The sequence below is a fragment of the Cryptomeria japonica genome, chromosome 2 (genome assembly GCF_030272615.1).
Source record: "Cryptomeria japonica chromosome 2, Sugi_1.0, whole genome shotgun sequence".
In the NCBI taxonomy this organism is placed as follows: domain Eukaryota; kingdom Viridiplantae; phylum Streptophyta; class Pinopsida; order Cupressales; family Cupressaceae; genus Cryptomeria; species Cryptomeria japonica.
In genome coordinates this window covers 303,951,881-303,967,032 of record NC_081406.1, presented here as the reverse complement: position 1 = coordinate 303,967,032, position 15,152 = coordinate 303,951,881, and positions in this window count along the sequence as shown.

The following is a 15,152-nucleotide window of genomic DNA, read 5'->3' as shown; positions in this document are numbered from 1 at the left end:
TGCCAACACAAGACAACATCATCCATTTAAATTAAATAACCATTTAAATAAACAAAAACATGCAAAACCAAGAAAGATCAAATGACAACTTGCAAATGACCAAACCAAACACTATGATACGCATACCAGCTAGATGGAAAGACAACCGACTGACAACACTCACACGAGTGTAACTATGGGTCAAGCTAGGGTACAACAACTATCTCCTCCACTCCCATCAGATATATAAGGAATGCTCAGACCTGCGAAACCAAGTGGAGTCAATACCCAGTACCTACCTGGTATTAGTACCTGCAATATCTTGCACCAAAGAACCACACGTGCATATAGACCTATATATATACAAACATGGCACACACACCAATGAAGGAGAATCGTGATGTTCCCTATCACACCAAAGTGAGTGAAGGAAAATCATCCCCTCGCATCCCAGGACACTTGCAAACACACAATATATAAATAACACATCGCAATATAAGAGAAAGTGTCAGTCCATGATAAAGATCCATAAAATAATATTATTCCTAAGCATTGAGATACTGCATAAAATCATACACCATAAATCCAGATAAAGATGAAATAACATCGCATGAAATCTGACTCAATATACAATAATGTTCCATAGAGCAGTCACTGAAGTAACTCAAAACATACAAAAGAGGTTGATCGAGGAGGGCTACTACATCCTCCCCCCAAGCCTAGGCTTACTCCTGGAAGCCTAAAATAGATAAGAATAAAGCTCTCTCATCTTTGCTGCATCTTCCCAAGTTGTAGAGGACTCATCACTAGGGTCCCATAGGACACTTACCTTCTCGATGGTACAACACCTGAGGGTCAAATCCTGATGCTGAAGGATGTGCATGGGCTCCATGGAAAGTTGTCCATCCTCGACCTACAAAGCCTTCCAATAAAGAACATGGGTCACATCACAATGATAAGGACAAAGAATAGAAACATGAAAGACATCATGGATGTGGGATAGACTCGGCGACAAGGCAAGACGGTAGGAAGTAGGTCCTATCCTCTCAAGGATCTCAAAAGGGCCTACAAAATGAGGCACCAACTTAGAACCCTTTCCATAATGGATAAGACTCTTTCACGGACACACTCTCAAGAACACATGGTCGCTAACAAAAAACTGGTGATCGAATCTATGAGCATTAGCATACTTCTTCTACCTATCCTGGGCAGCAACCAAATGCCCATGAATCTGCTCGACCTGCTGCCCCATCTCATGAAGCAAATCCGATCCTAAACACACCCTATCCTCTAACCAGTCCCAACTCAAAGGATTATGGCAAGGATGACCATACAATGCCTAGAAGGGCGACATGCCTATAGAGTTGTGATAGCCGTTATTATAAGAAAACTCCACAAGGCAAAGATATTCCTCCCAATGTGACTGTTGATCCATAACATACATGCAAAGCATCTCCTCCAAGACCCGATTCACATGCTTAGTCTAACCATTGATCTCCGGGTGATAAGCTGAACTGAAGTTCAACTAGGTCCCCAAAGCATGCTGAAGTGAGGTCCACAAGGCTAATGTAAAGATAGGGTCTCTATCAGAAATGATCTACCTTGGGATCCCATTCAACCTCACCACATCTTCCAAGAAGACTCGTGCCACCATTGCTATAGTATAAGAAGATCGAATAGGAACAAAATGAGCAACTTTGGTCAATCTATCAACAATGACCATTATGACATCACGATGCCGCGAAGAAACATGCAACCCTACTATGAAATCCATGGAAATGATATCCCATTTCCAATCCGATATCAAATTTGGTTATAAAAGCCCTACAGGGTGCTAATGCTCTGCCTTGACCCACTGACATTCCAAGCATTTGGATACAAAATCAGCAATGTCATGTTTCATACTAGCTCAATCATATATCTATCTAAGATCTACATGCATCTTGTTGGCACCAGGGTGTGCCGAATAAGGTGCACTATGGGCCTTAGTCATCATCAAAGTGTGAAGACCCTCCAAAGGAGGTACATAGATCCATCCAAGATATCTAAGAAGACCATATAACTCAAGAGTATATCCAGAATATCTACCCTCCAATGGTCTTCTAGAATCCGCCATGGCTCTAACATCCTGATACCGGGTGTCCTAAGGAAGAACTACAAGAGTTCTCTCACTCAAGTCCACACCAAGGGACAATGCTACAACCTCATGCCGCCTACGGCTCAAAGCATCTGCCACTACATTCTCTTTCCCTTGAATATAATGAACCTCAAAATCACTCATAGAGGAATTCCATCCATCTTTGCTGTTGAGCATTCAAGTTTGGTTGCGTGAAAATATACTACAAACTGTGGTGATCACTATGCAGCTCAAACTAATGCCCCAATAGGAAATGTCTCCAATGAAACAATGCATGCACTACATCTTCCAACTCCAAGTCATGAACTAGATAGTTCAACTCATGATCCTTGAGTTTGCAAGACTCATAGGCAACCACACGTCCATCCTGCATAAGCACAACACCTATACCTTCTAAAGAGGCATCTATGCATACCATGAAATCTCTAGACGGGTCAGGAACTGCCAAAATCAAAGCACTAACAAGGAGTTCCTTCAAGGTATGAAAAGACAATTCGCACTTCTCTGACCAAATAAACTTCTTCCTTTTCCTCTGAAGAGAAGTAATCAGATGACCTATTTGAGAAAATCTCTGAACAAAGGGACAACAATATCCAGCCAAACCCATGAAACTTCAAACTTCAGAGACATTGGTTAGCACTAGCCAATCAACAATGACTTGGATCTTACAAGGATCCATGGATACTTCTTCTTCCGAAACTATATGACCAAGATAGCTCACCTCTAACTGGAAGAAATCACACTTTGCCAAATTCACAAAGAGCTAATTCTCCCTCAAGCACTGCAATACCTGACGCAAGTGACCCTCATGCTCTTCCATGGATCTAGAATAAATCAATATGTCATCCAAGAACATAAGGACAAAATGTTCAAGGTAGGTGTGAAAAACCACATTCATAAGACTCATTAACACCAAAGGCACATTCGTGAACCCAAATGGCACCACTGTGAACTCATAGTGACCATAACAAGTATGAAACATCATCTTATGAATGTGCAACTGGTGATACCTAGACTTCAGGTCTATTTTAGAGAACACCTTACCTCCCTTCTCCTGATCAAAGAGATCATCAATCCGAGGCAATGGATATCAGTTCCAGATGGTTACCTTATTCAACTGTCGATAATCAATGCATAATCGAAAAGAACCATCCTTCTTCTTGACGAAAATAACTGACGCTCCCCAAGGAGAAACACTAGGATGAATGAATCCCTTGGCCAACAACTCCTCAACTTGCAACTTCAACTCACTCAAATCTTGAGTAGTCATCCGATATGGTGCTCTTGAAATAGGTTCCGCGCCAGGAACCAAGTCAATGCAAAAGTCTATGTCTCATTTCGGAGGCATACCGGGAATATCCAAAAGAAACACATCTGCATACTCTCAAAGAATAGGGTGACCATCAAGAGCGATTTATCGACTGTCTCTCTCATCCACATCCTCAAGAGTTACTACAAAAAGATGACACCCTTGACACATGCACCACCTAAGTTGCATAGCAAAAATCATATGTAAGGATATCGATTTCTGAATTCCAATGATTCCCACTCTCCTGCCATGGTCATCTACACACTCTACTGTCTTCAAATGATAGTCTACATGAGCATTGTGAGATGATAACCAATCCATCCCCAACACAACTCCATAGGACCCCAAAGGAATGACTCGAAGGTCAACTAAAGTGACAAAGGGTCCTAGGTCCAACTCACAACTGGGAATGAAGGCATCTACAAACACTCCCACACTAGTAGGCAACTCTACTTGCCACCTAACTGCCTACTTAGCAGACACAAGCCTGCACCGCTCCACAATGGATGAAGAAATAAAAGAATCTGAAGCACCAGATTCAAAAAGTATAGAGATAGGGGTACCACACATCACACCTGTGGTCTCAATCATAGTACTCTAATGCTTAGCTTGGCGATCATCCACCACTGCAAATACTCTATGGGATCTACCTACATCCCCCACTATCAGCTCTGATGCAGCTAGCCTCTAACTGCTCATCTGGTGAGGATGTTGAGGACACTGAGCGGCCTTGTAGCCATACTGACCACAAGTGAAGCAAACTCCCCTAACCAGTCCTCTACTCCCAGATGGTCCACTAGATTGGTAAAAGCTCTCCCCACTAGGGGCGTGAGACAATCGATGAGAAGACTACCCTGGAAAGGTCTTCCTACCCTTCTACCATCTTTTTCTCTTCTGAGACTGAGAGATGCCACCCTTCTGGCCTTGAGACTGCTTCGGTCTCGATGGGTGTTGTCCACCCTTGGTGGGTGCCTGAGGACCCCTAAAAGGTGCAGCAGTCTGGGACTGATTCCCTCTACCTCTAGACCCACTGAAAGGATCAATCCCAATCTGACTGAGCGCCATGAGAATGTTGGTATTTTGGTATGGTTTTGTCATTGATGTCAACACCTACTAACACTTATCAACTCTGGCACTTTAGAGAATCAACAACATTCACCAACAAGTGACTTATGCACAGTCATCGGTATTTGGTACATCGACAGGATATAATGATCACCGACACTTGGAATGGCATGGAAAACACTTGGTTATGTCGAAGACATCATTTGGAAACTTTTTCTTGAAGATTTTTTTATTGGCATATTTGTATTAGCATATTTGTTGTTACCGGCAAATAGGTCTAGGTTATTCACCGACAGGCTTATCTTTTCCAGATTAGCATGGCATGCTATGGAGAAGATTTATTATTGTTGTAAATGCATTAAGCCAACATGTTGAATCAGTTATTGTATCAAGCATTAATCTATTTGTAAATTGATTTTATTGTAATATCCTTTAGAGACGACCTACTAAAATTGGTCCTAGGTTATGATATAAATGTAAGATCTTGTTTGTAAGATCGGACGTGTAATGTGAAAAGGATTGTGTGAAGGTATATACAAGAATAAGCAGAGCTATACACGCAAACATCATTTCAAGGTTAAAGGAGGGTTTTTGTGAAGACAATCAGAACTACACCGGTACTGAATCCATCATAGAAAGATGCTAACTTGAGAAGTACATCCTTATTGGATTTAACCATCCAATTGTAGTTAGTGTGACTCCTATTTTTTCTTTGAGCAGTGAGCTCTAAGCGCTTGGCCTTTCTACATGTGCATACCCTATTTGTATGCACATGCTATTTGCAGTAGTATCATCTGATTATGGGTAAGGTTTCCCATCATGGTTTTTCCCCTTACAGGATTTCCATGTACAAATATTGGTGTTATGTGTTGTGGATGACTTTGTCTTTTTGTTTCATGCATTAATCTTTACTGATATTGCAATTAACTGATAAAACTATCTACCGGTATAAAAGATTGGTTTACCGGTATTAAGAATTAAGTTGGTTAAGTTGTTTTTGGTTTGAATTTATTAGTCAACTGATTCACCCCCCCCCCCTCTTAGTTGCCTCCGGGACCTAACAAAGCAGAGCCAAGGTTCTACTCTACCAACATGGCTTTCGCCACAGATACCTCTACTAAAGTAGGATCAAAAACTCTCACTCCTCCATCGACACGGTCATTAAGACTCCTCAAGAAGTGCCACACAAGCATAGCCTCATCATTGACGATCCTGACATACTGTTTGAGCTCATAGAACTTGTGCTCAAACTGATCCACTAACAACCCAAACAAGCGCAGAGCATAAAACTCATCTGCTCGTGACTGCCTCCACTGGGGTGAGAGGAATCATGCCTTGAACCTCTCCAAAAAGATCTCCCAAGCTGCAGTGTTAATGCTCACATTGATCCTCTCCTCCTCTAATCTCCACTAGATAGATGCGAAGATCTCAAGATGCATTATTGTGCATCTCAACTTGGTGTTGCTACTATAAGGATACATAGCAAAACACTAATCTAAACTGATAAGCCAGGTCTCTGCCTCAAGACTGGTACCTTTTCCATCAAAGAAGGGAGGATTGGACCTCAACAAGTCCCTCATGTGCCCTAAGATAGCTAGATCTAGATCTACTAGGACCTCTCTCCTTCTAGGAGACCTCTCTCTCTCTCTCTAGAATCTACTAAAGTGATTCCTCTACCCGACCATGGATGGGCTGATCCACCTCAGGTCTGGGGCCTAGTCTAGCTAGCACCTCCTGAAACATCTGACACAGCTCCTCCCTTTCGGGAACCTGCTCTACTGAATACGGTTCCTCCTGATGAATCGAATAATCTCTATCCACACTCGCATGAGTGGGTGGTGGCGAAGGACTATAGCAATCAGAACCTCGATCCCTTCCTCCTCCTCTACCTCTGGTTCGGCCACCAACACAGCCACCTCCCTTGGCTTTCCTAGCCATGACCTAACACTACACACAAGAAAAACATTCAGATCAAAGGCAAAGAAAGACACAAGGAAGTCACACCACAAGACCTACACAAAAAGATCAAGGCAAATGGGCTCACTATAAACCTAGAGTACACAGTGTTGAAACATGGGCTCTGATACCAAATGTAGTGCCCCGCTAGGAACCCCAAAGGAAAATCCACAACAAGGGTGAAACATTTTTTTTTTTAAAGTATAAACATCATAAGTGCACTTACACAACATGCACAATAACACAAGCGGAAGACTTACACTAGAATTCCTTAAGGGTTACCAATGAAGAATTAACTTCGAGAATAAATTCTACAAAACATAAATCCACATATGCATCATTAACTCAATGATCACAAGAAGCCATAAGCAAATAAAGATTCATCATAGAAAGATTGAAAGAATACAATATAATTTCCACTTCAATGAGCATTTACAAACATCATAAGGGAAACTGATAAAAACATCCCAACATAGGATTACATTTCTCTTCCAATACATAGCTTCTTATTAAATACATAAGGATAGATTTCATCCAATTACCAGGTTACATAAGATCAATGGTACAATGATACAATGACCATAATGGTCTCCAAATAACAATAATCTTCTACAAGAGATGAAGCATGAGTCATGAACCATAGTAACACTTGTGAAGCCAATCCTTGTAGGAAGGTACAAATCCGAACATCCAATGGGAAGTGGCACTACCACCCAACCATGTAATTACCAAATGGAATCACCCCACCATGCTAGGAGATAGCTGAGGACCCTCAAACAAGCATAAGCATGACATGGTCGACAAAAACAATACGACTCCATGACAACACATAATGACCCCACAAGGATCTGGGTGACTCAACATCACAAACACACAAGTGAACCAAATGAGAGAGTGTCATCGCATAGCTTAAGATGGTTACCATGGTTTGCCTCCATAGGTCCCGACTCACCATCCTGGTAACCTCTCCCAAACCTCTGGCTCCAACTAAGTCTCATGCAGACCCTACCAACCTTTCTTGAAGACAAGGTGGTTGGTTTTCCATTCTAGGCCTTCTCGCAACATTATGAGCCCTGTATTAGCACTCACCTATGCATGAGGTACAATTATCTTTTTAATGTTATGATACTACCCACCTAATCAATTCATTAGAATGCTAGTTATTATCTAACTTTCGCTGGGTCATAATGCCTACCACTTTGGGCACAACCCCCAACCAAAAGCCACTCTCTCAAAGGACACAAAACAAACATGGTCACTCCCTGAGGACCCTATGGTGAAACAAACAGCCATAACACCACTATCAAAAACAAGTGGTCAAACAAGGACATACTGACTCTTGGCTAACCATAAGGCAAAGACACTACATGGTTAAGAAAATGAAGCCAACATATATCTCTTGGTTAAAGGTACCAAATACGCCTCCACAGGATGATTGAACCATAGACCGAAGCAACACATAATACACTTGCAACATCATTGATTGAAATATGAAATAGAACACTCTTTACAGTAGTCACATTATTCAATTTCCCAAATCAATATTCCATCAGGAATGAAATCCACATTAAACATTCAACCAGTTATAACATGAATTCCTAATAGGCATTTAATTCATTTCCAGATCATAGCTAAATCTACCAATTTCAATCTCTAATTCATGCCTTGATTTCCATTGATAAATTTATTAACCACATAATAAAAATCACATGAAAAATCACCATTTATGCTTAACATAAAACAACCACTTCAACATGTTCACTTAACAGAATTAAATTAATTTTCTAACACATACTGGTTTGCACCGGTAAGGCACAGGGTCAAGCGGTGGCAAAAGCCAACCCACGATAGTGCTGCTGCTGAGGCAACAGACACTACCTACCAGTAGTGTTGCTACCACTGGTAATAGCCCTACTGACCAGTAGTGTTGTTACCATTGGTAACAGCCACTACCGACCGGTAGTACTGCTACCAACCGGTAGCGGTATTGCCGACTGGTAGTGCCGCTACCGTTGGTAGCAACTGCTACCAACCGGTAGCACTACTACCAATAGATAGCAGTCCTACCAATCGATAGTGTTGCTACCAACCAGTGGCAGTCCTACCGACCGGTAGCACTGCTACTACATAGCGGTGCTGTCGGCCAGTAGTTCTACTACCTGCGGGTAGTAGACACTACCGACTCATGTGATTAGACAAGCCCATCACAGGAGCTGTAAAATCCACAAGAGAGGCACAAGAAACATGCCTCCAAGCATTCTAAAACCCAAAAGTCACAAAATCAATAACCACAAATAACATTCCATTTCCATAATTATTTCACGGGCACACACATACAGTGCCAATTTCCAAAATTTCAAGGAAAAGTCTACCAGCAAGGTAGATGGTGAAATAAACACATTGGAAAGAATAACTAGCCAATTCTTGACAGTATAGAGACAAGGATGCACCCAACAAACCGAATCTAAAATTCTTTCTTTCAAAAGAAGAGGTAAATCAAGAAGTTTTTTGCTATGAACAAATAACACACAACAAAGAAGAAATGAACAATTCCTTTCCTGAATGCAACCATATGCTAATAGCATCACAAAATCAACTATATCAGGCAATCTTTCTTCCATTTCAACATTCCAAAAAGAATCTACAGGCAAATTGCATTTTCCAATCACGTAGGAAGAAAACTGAAGTATACAAAATCAAATCACAACATCAAAATAGATTATCCAACCTGAAGCAAAGGTAAGTAAGGGAATGAAGGAACACCAGTCTTACAACCTAGGTCGAATCTCCAGCTCTTCCATGAAGATTTCTAGAATTATTTCCTTTTCTCCAAATTCCTCTTCTTCTCCTGCTATGAATACTCCAAATGGATGCCCAAAAATATCTTTTAACCTATGCTTCTAGGTTAAAGTTTACATCCAATCAAATTTAAATATTTTAAAACTGAAAGGCAATCAGATTTATTTCCTTCCCAAAAATAATAATTCTTTCCAATGATTAAATTAAAAAGGCCAAACGGAAAAATAAAAATGGAAGCTTTCATTTATTTCTTTTTCCATAAATACTTCCTTCAACATAAGCATTTAACCTTTTTAAATGGCTAGGCAATTTATTTATTTCACAAAAATATCAATGCAACTTTACACAATACATTAAGCCATTTAACTATTTAATCTAGCAATCATTAATTTAAATAAATCAATAATCATAGAGCATATTAATTAAATGATTAAGCCAACATAAAATAGCATCATCCATTTAAATTAAATAACCATTTGAATAAATGGAAACACGAAAACCAAGAAAGATCAAATGACGACCCACAAATGACCAAACCAGACACTATGATATGCATACCAGCCAGAGGGAAAGACAATCGATTGACAACACTCACATGAGTGTAACTACGAGTCAAGCTAGGGTACAACAACTATCTCCTCCACTCCCATCGAATATATAAGGCATTCTTAGACCTATGAAACCAGGTGGAGTCAATACCCCGTACCTACCCGGTACTAGTACCTACAATGTCCTGCACCAAAGAACCACACGTGCATATATATATATATACATGACACACACACCGATGAAGGATAATCATGACGTTCCCTGTCTCACCAGAGTGAATGAAGGAAAATCATCCCCTCGCATCCCAATACACTTGCAAACATGAAACATATAAATAATGCATCACAATATAAGGGAAAGTGTTACTCCATGATAAAGATCCATAAAATAACATTATTCCTAAGCACTGAGATATTGCATAAAATCATACACCATAAATCTGGATAAAGCATAAAATAACATCGCATGACATCTGAATCCATATACAATAATGTTCCACATAACAGTCACTGAAGTAACTCAAAACATACAAAAGAGGTTGATAGAGGAGGGGTACTACATAATTGATAGGAGTATTAGCTCTTTCTTCATTCACATGAGATACCCTAGGAGAGGTACAAGTATTAGGTTTTTCATTAGTATCTCTAAGATTATGATTTTCAAAATCCTTTATGTGATATACATATGTAATGCATTTTTCTAAAAATATCACCATAAATAAACATGCATCATGTACAAAAGCTTTGAGATTTAATTGATTAATAGGAAGAAATTTGGAAATTCTGAAAATGCAATATGCCAAAGTGCTATGAATGAATGAAAGCAATGTGAAGTGAAAGAAACCATTATCTAATACATATTATGATAAATATAAGTGAAAATAAATGTAATTATATGCGAAATGGAAAATAAATCAAATCTATTAAGTTTCATTAAGAATGTCTATGATCAGATCTGAAAATAAAAGTTACAAAATATGCAACCCACAAACCAAATTAACCAAAATAAACTAGGATTTTTATGAATTTAACCTCTAAATTTATGCAATTTGATAAAAAATATAATCTATGAGCGCAAAATAAAAAATTAAAATGCTCACAAATCAATTCTAAGAACAAAAATAAGAAATAAGGGTGTAAGAAGTTAGGTTCACCAAAATGTAATGGGTGAAAATTAGGGTTTCACTAATTAAGGTAACAAAACCACTATTTTTTCTTAGGAAACCATTACATTGAAAGAGGGTTGGACCTAATAGATCTAGGCTTAATCCATCTAAGGAAAAATCTCTGATATTTTAATTAGGTTCCACTTGGCGTTAGGGTTTTATTCCCTCTTCTAAATTGAATTGTGAAAATGTTGAAATTAGGGTAAATGAGTGAATGTTGAAGAGATCTAGCATAATTAGTGAGCTAATGTCATCATACAAAGATATTGACCTGGATCTGGTCAAAAGAATATGATTTGGATCTGCTCCTAGAAATTTGGCTTGATTTTTTGGGACCGTGGTGGTGGTCGCCCTGGTCCTTTGAATTTCTTCTCGTCGAAATGTGAACTTGTTTGTCTTTGTGAATCCTATCAATCCTACTAAACATAGCTTTGTACTTGTTCTTGCACACATAAAGAAGGGGGAAATTGTTGTGAATAAGGGTTTGCCTAAGTCAAACCCTAGTTTAGGAATTAACCTTGAATGAAATAATGCAAATTTTAAAATAAATGGTAGATAGATATACCTTAGATCTATAATTGTCGACGATGAGGCTTTTCTTCTTTAAACATAATCACATATGTCATATGAATTGGTATGAACATGATAAAATTGCAATCACACACACATTTCTGCATATGAGTGGTGTAATTTTGCTCCACAATGGCTAAATGAAGAATATGCTTCCTTGAAGATCTCTAAAAATTCTTGATAATGAATGCTTTATAGATGCAAGAATGATATATTTATTGTAGATGGAGACTTAGATCCAAATGATTTAATTTATGTCTTTATATAGGCACGTATCTAGGTAAATTATTGATTAGTCCAACCTCCAATGGTCATACAAAGCCACAAGGATCAATTCCCACCAAAGACATATAACACTTGCCCCAATTTAAATTTGGGCCCCATTGAGAGGGACCATGGTGCTTGGTGCCATGGTCCTTCTACATAAGGGACCAAGATAAGGCTTATGTTGGAGGGGTACCTCACTAGGGGACCCAACAATGGTTGTTCATGGCCTTAGAGCTAGATAATAAGCACAAAACGGACCTAGAAAAGTGATGAGGATAGGACATGCTAAAGTAGGGGCACAAACATGAGGTGTAAATTGGCCCAGTGACAATTTAGAGTGCTATAGTTCATAATGTCAGTTAACATTTTGATTATGGTTGTGAGTGGTATTATAAGAATAACCATGATTTTGAGCATTGTTTTGACTTATATCTTGTTGTTGATTGTTTCCTTGACCACCCATGTTGAGAGTGTTGGTATGGTGTTGACCTTGGTTTTATGGGGTATGTGCTTGGGCATTTTGAGTAGCTTGGGTAGTGACAATGGGTTTCATAGTTTGCAAAAGGGATAATGGTGACTCAGATATGGGAATGGATCCAAATTCTTGTGCACAAGCATTAGCATCATTGTTATTGTTGGTTTTTTTCACTTGTGTCTCATTAAAATAAGTAGATCATTTGGCATCTTATTGGGAAAGCATTAGTAAGGAACAATGTGGATATTGATCTAACACTATGTTGAGCCTCTTATTGAAGTATTGATGAACCATGTGGTCCTGTATTTATTCTTGCATAGGTGGTTCATCATCATTAAATGTAGGCACGTGATTCCTAAGGGGTCCTTGATTGAAAAATTTGTTGGGATCTTGGTTTTGTTCCATCTCTTCAAATCTTTGATCTTTTTTTTCTAATCTTTTCGGATGTGGGTTTGACCATGGAAAGGGGTTTTTAACCTAAATTAAAGATGACAAGAATGCAGGAAGATGAAGGACTTGGATTTTGCAAGGACAAGGAGATGAAAGGAATCTAAAAACTGCCTCTAAGACCTTAAGATTGGAGTGAAGTGATAACAAGAACATGTTTGGACTATGGTAGATAGCCACAAGTTGATAACCTAAGAAGGATATTGACACACAAAAATATTATTGACTCTAAGACAAGATAATCCAACTCAAGATTTCTAAAATATCTCCTACTAAAGGATGAAAGACCCTAAAAACAATACCACCTAGTATTGATGTTGATCTAATATCAAGAGGATGAAGAACAACTTTCTAATTTTCTTGAAAAGAGGGACTAATTTTGACAAGATTTAGTTTGACAAAGAAAGAGGAAATGATTGAATAGGAAGGGTGCAAGGAAAGGTATGGACCCTATGAATGGTTGAAAGACACAACTAGAATTGTGATGAGGTAGGTTTGACAAAGAAAACCCAATAAGCTTGAGATGACAAATTTTGTGAGCTCAAAGTCTACCAAGAGTTTGATAGGGACAAAAGTGCAAGAATAATGATACCCAAAAGCACACAAAGATTTGTCAAAAGAACAACAAAATGTGACAAAAGTAGAGGTTCGGTATGCAAAAATGTAGTAAAATTTTGCAAAAGCGCAGATCAATCAAAAGCCCAAGAACAATTTGTTAGTCTTCTTTTCTCAAGTTTGTCTAAAATTTGTAAATTATTTTTGAAGTCTGAGTTGTTTGTGTATTTATTATGGCAATAAAATGCATCAAACAGTAGCAAATATTTGTCTTGGTTGTTTTAAACTCTCTAAACTCTAAAAAAGTAATATTAAAAAATGGGGCCCTAGAATGGAGCCCAAGGCAAATTGGATAAATAGGTCTCACAATATATTAAAACACTCTTAAGAAAGTATAACCTAGAAGTAAAAAAGGATGTCACTTAACCAAGCCTCAACTATAAAATATCTATCCACGACTGATAGCTAGAGGTCTAATGGCATGAGCACTTGTGCCACAACACTGGCTCACCTTTCCTCTTACCCCAAAATTTTCACAAGAAACCTTGCAACCAAAGGGATTTGTATCTTACTATGAGAGGTACATGTGGAGTGCCTTCAAGGTACAATCCACATCCCTTGCATCAATCAAGTGATGTTGACAGGCTAGCCTCTAAACTAAAAGGGTGTCTAGTAAGGGTTCCAAGAACATCAATACTTGAACAAATAAACATTGAGACCTAGTATGTGTTTGATGCTTTCACAATAAAACCTAATACATCACCCTATGTGATCTACATCATCAAGGAATACACACAAAATGCCTGCCAAGTGCATGCCTAGATTGGACTACAACTTTTTCTCTCATCTATTTATATAGACCATTGGAGATCGTGTGCTTGAGGTTGAATCCTAGGGTTGTGAACTCCCTAGGAAGGCCTCCTACTAAAAATAAAAAGGGTTGTTGTGTGTTTTTCTTGCACCAAAATTTCATAAAAGTGAAGGGAAAGGATAGACACACCACAACTAGGATTAACACAAAGTGTGCAAGCTCACCAAACGCTGAAGACAATCATTCATTAACCTTTAAGAAATGAAATCTTATCTATACTCAATATCAAAAACACACAAAGCTCCAAATATGTATTTCCAAATGGGTTAGTAGTCTATTTATCGGTTTTGGAAAGATGAAGGACATGCTTCACCACTTAAAGTGTCAATGGTTAGCTAAAAAACAATCAGATCTATAAATGCAAGCCTCTATTACAAAAGAACAAAAATACAAAAAAAAAAAGGTTTATACTTTTTCAAAAATGTAGAAAGATTGAACAAAAATGCAGCTTCTTGGAACAAAAGCATAGCAGGATGCAAGAAAAACATAGGAATGGTGAACTTGAATGTACAAAACAACAACCTCACAAAAATAGAATCACAACAAGATTTTGCAAAAGCACAAAAAGAAGCTTCAAAAGGATAGGAAGATTCTACAAAAGTGCAGAAATAGAAAAATACCTAAAAACGTTAAAAATTGAAAGCAAAATCCTAAGTTAGAAATCAATGTGTAAGTATAGGTGACAAAAGTGCAACTCTAGTGAACAAAAATGTAGAAATAGTTTGCAAAAAAGTTGGTGAACCTCAAAAAAAATCATAACTATGTCACATCCCCAAATCTAAATAGTATTTCATTCCAATTATGGAAAATTTACTTTTAACTACCACGGTAAATGGTTAGTGAATTTCTATGAATGTAAAAATATGGTTGTTAACGACAAGATGAGATGTCGATTTAAATTCTATTATGTTCTTGAAGTTGCAATAACATAGTTTTGAAATGCTTATTGAATATATATTTGATTATGCACGTTGAATTTTATTTATCTAACCATAAAAATGAATATGA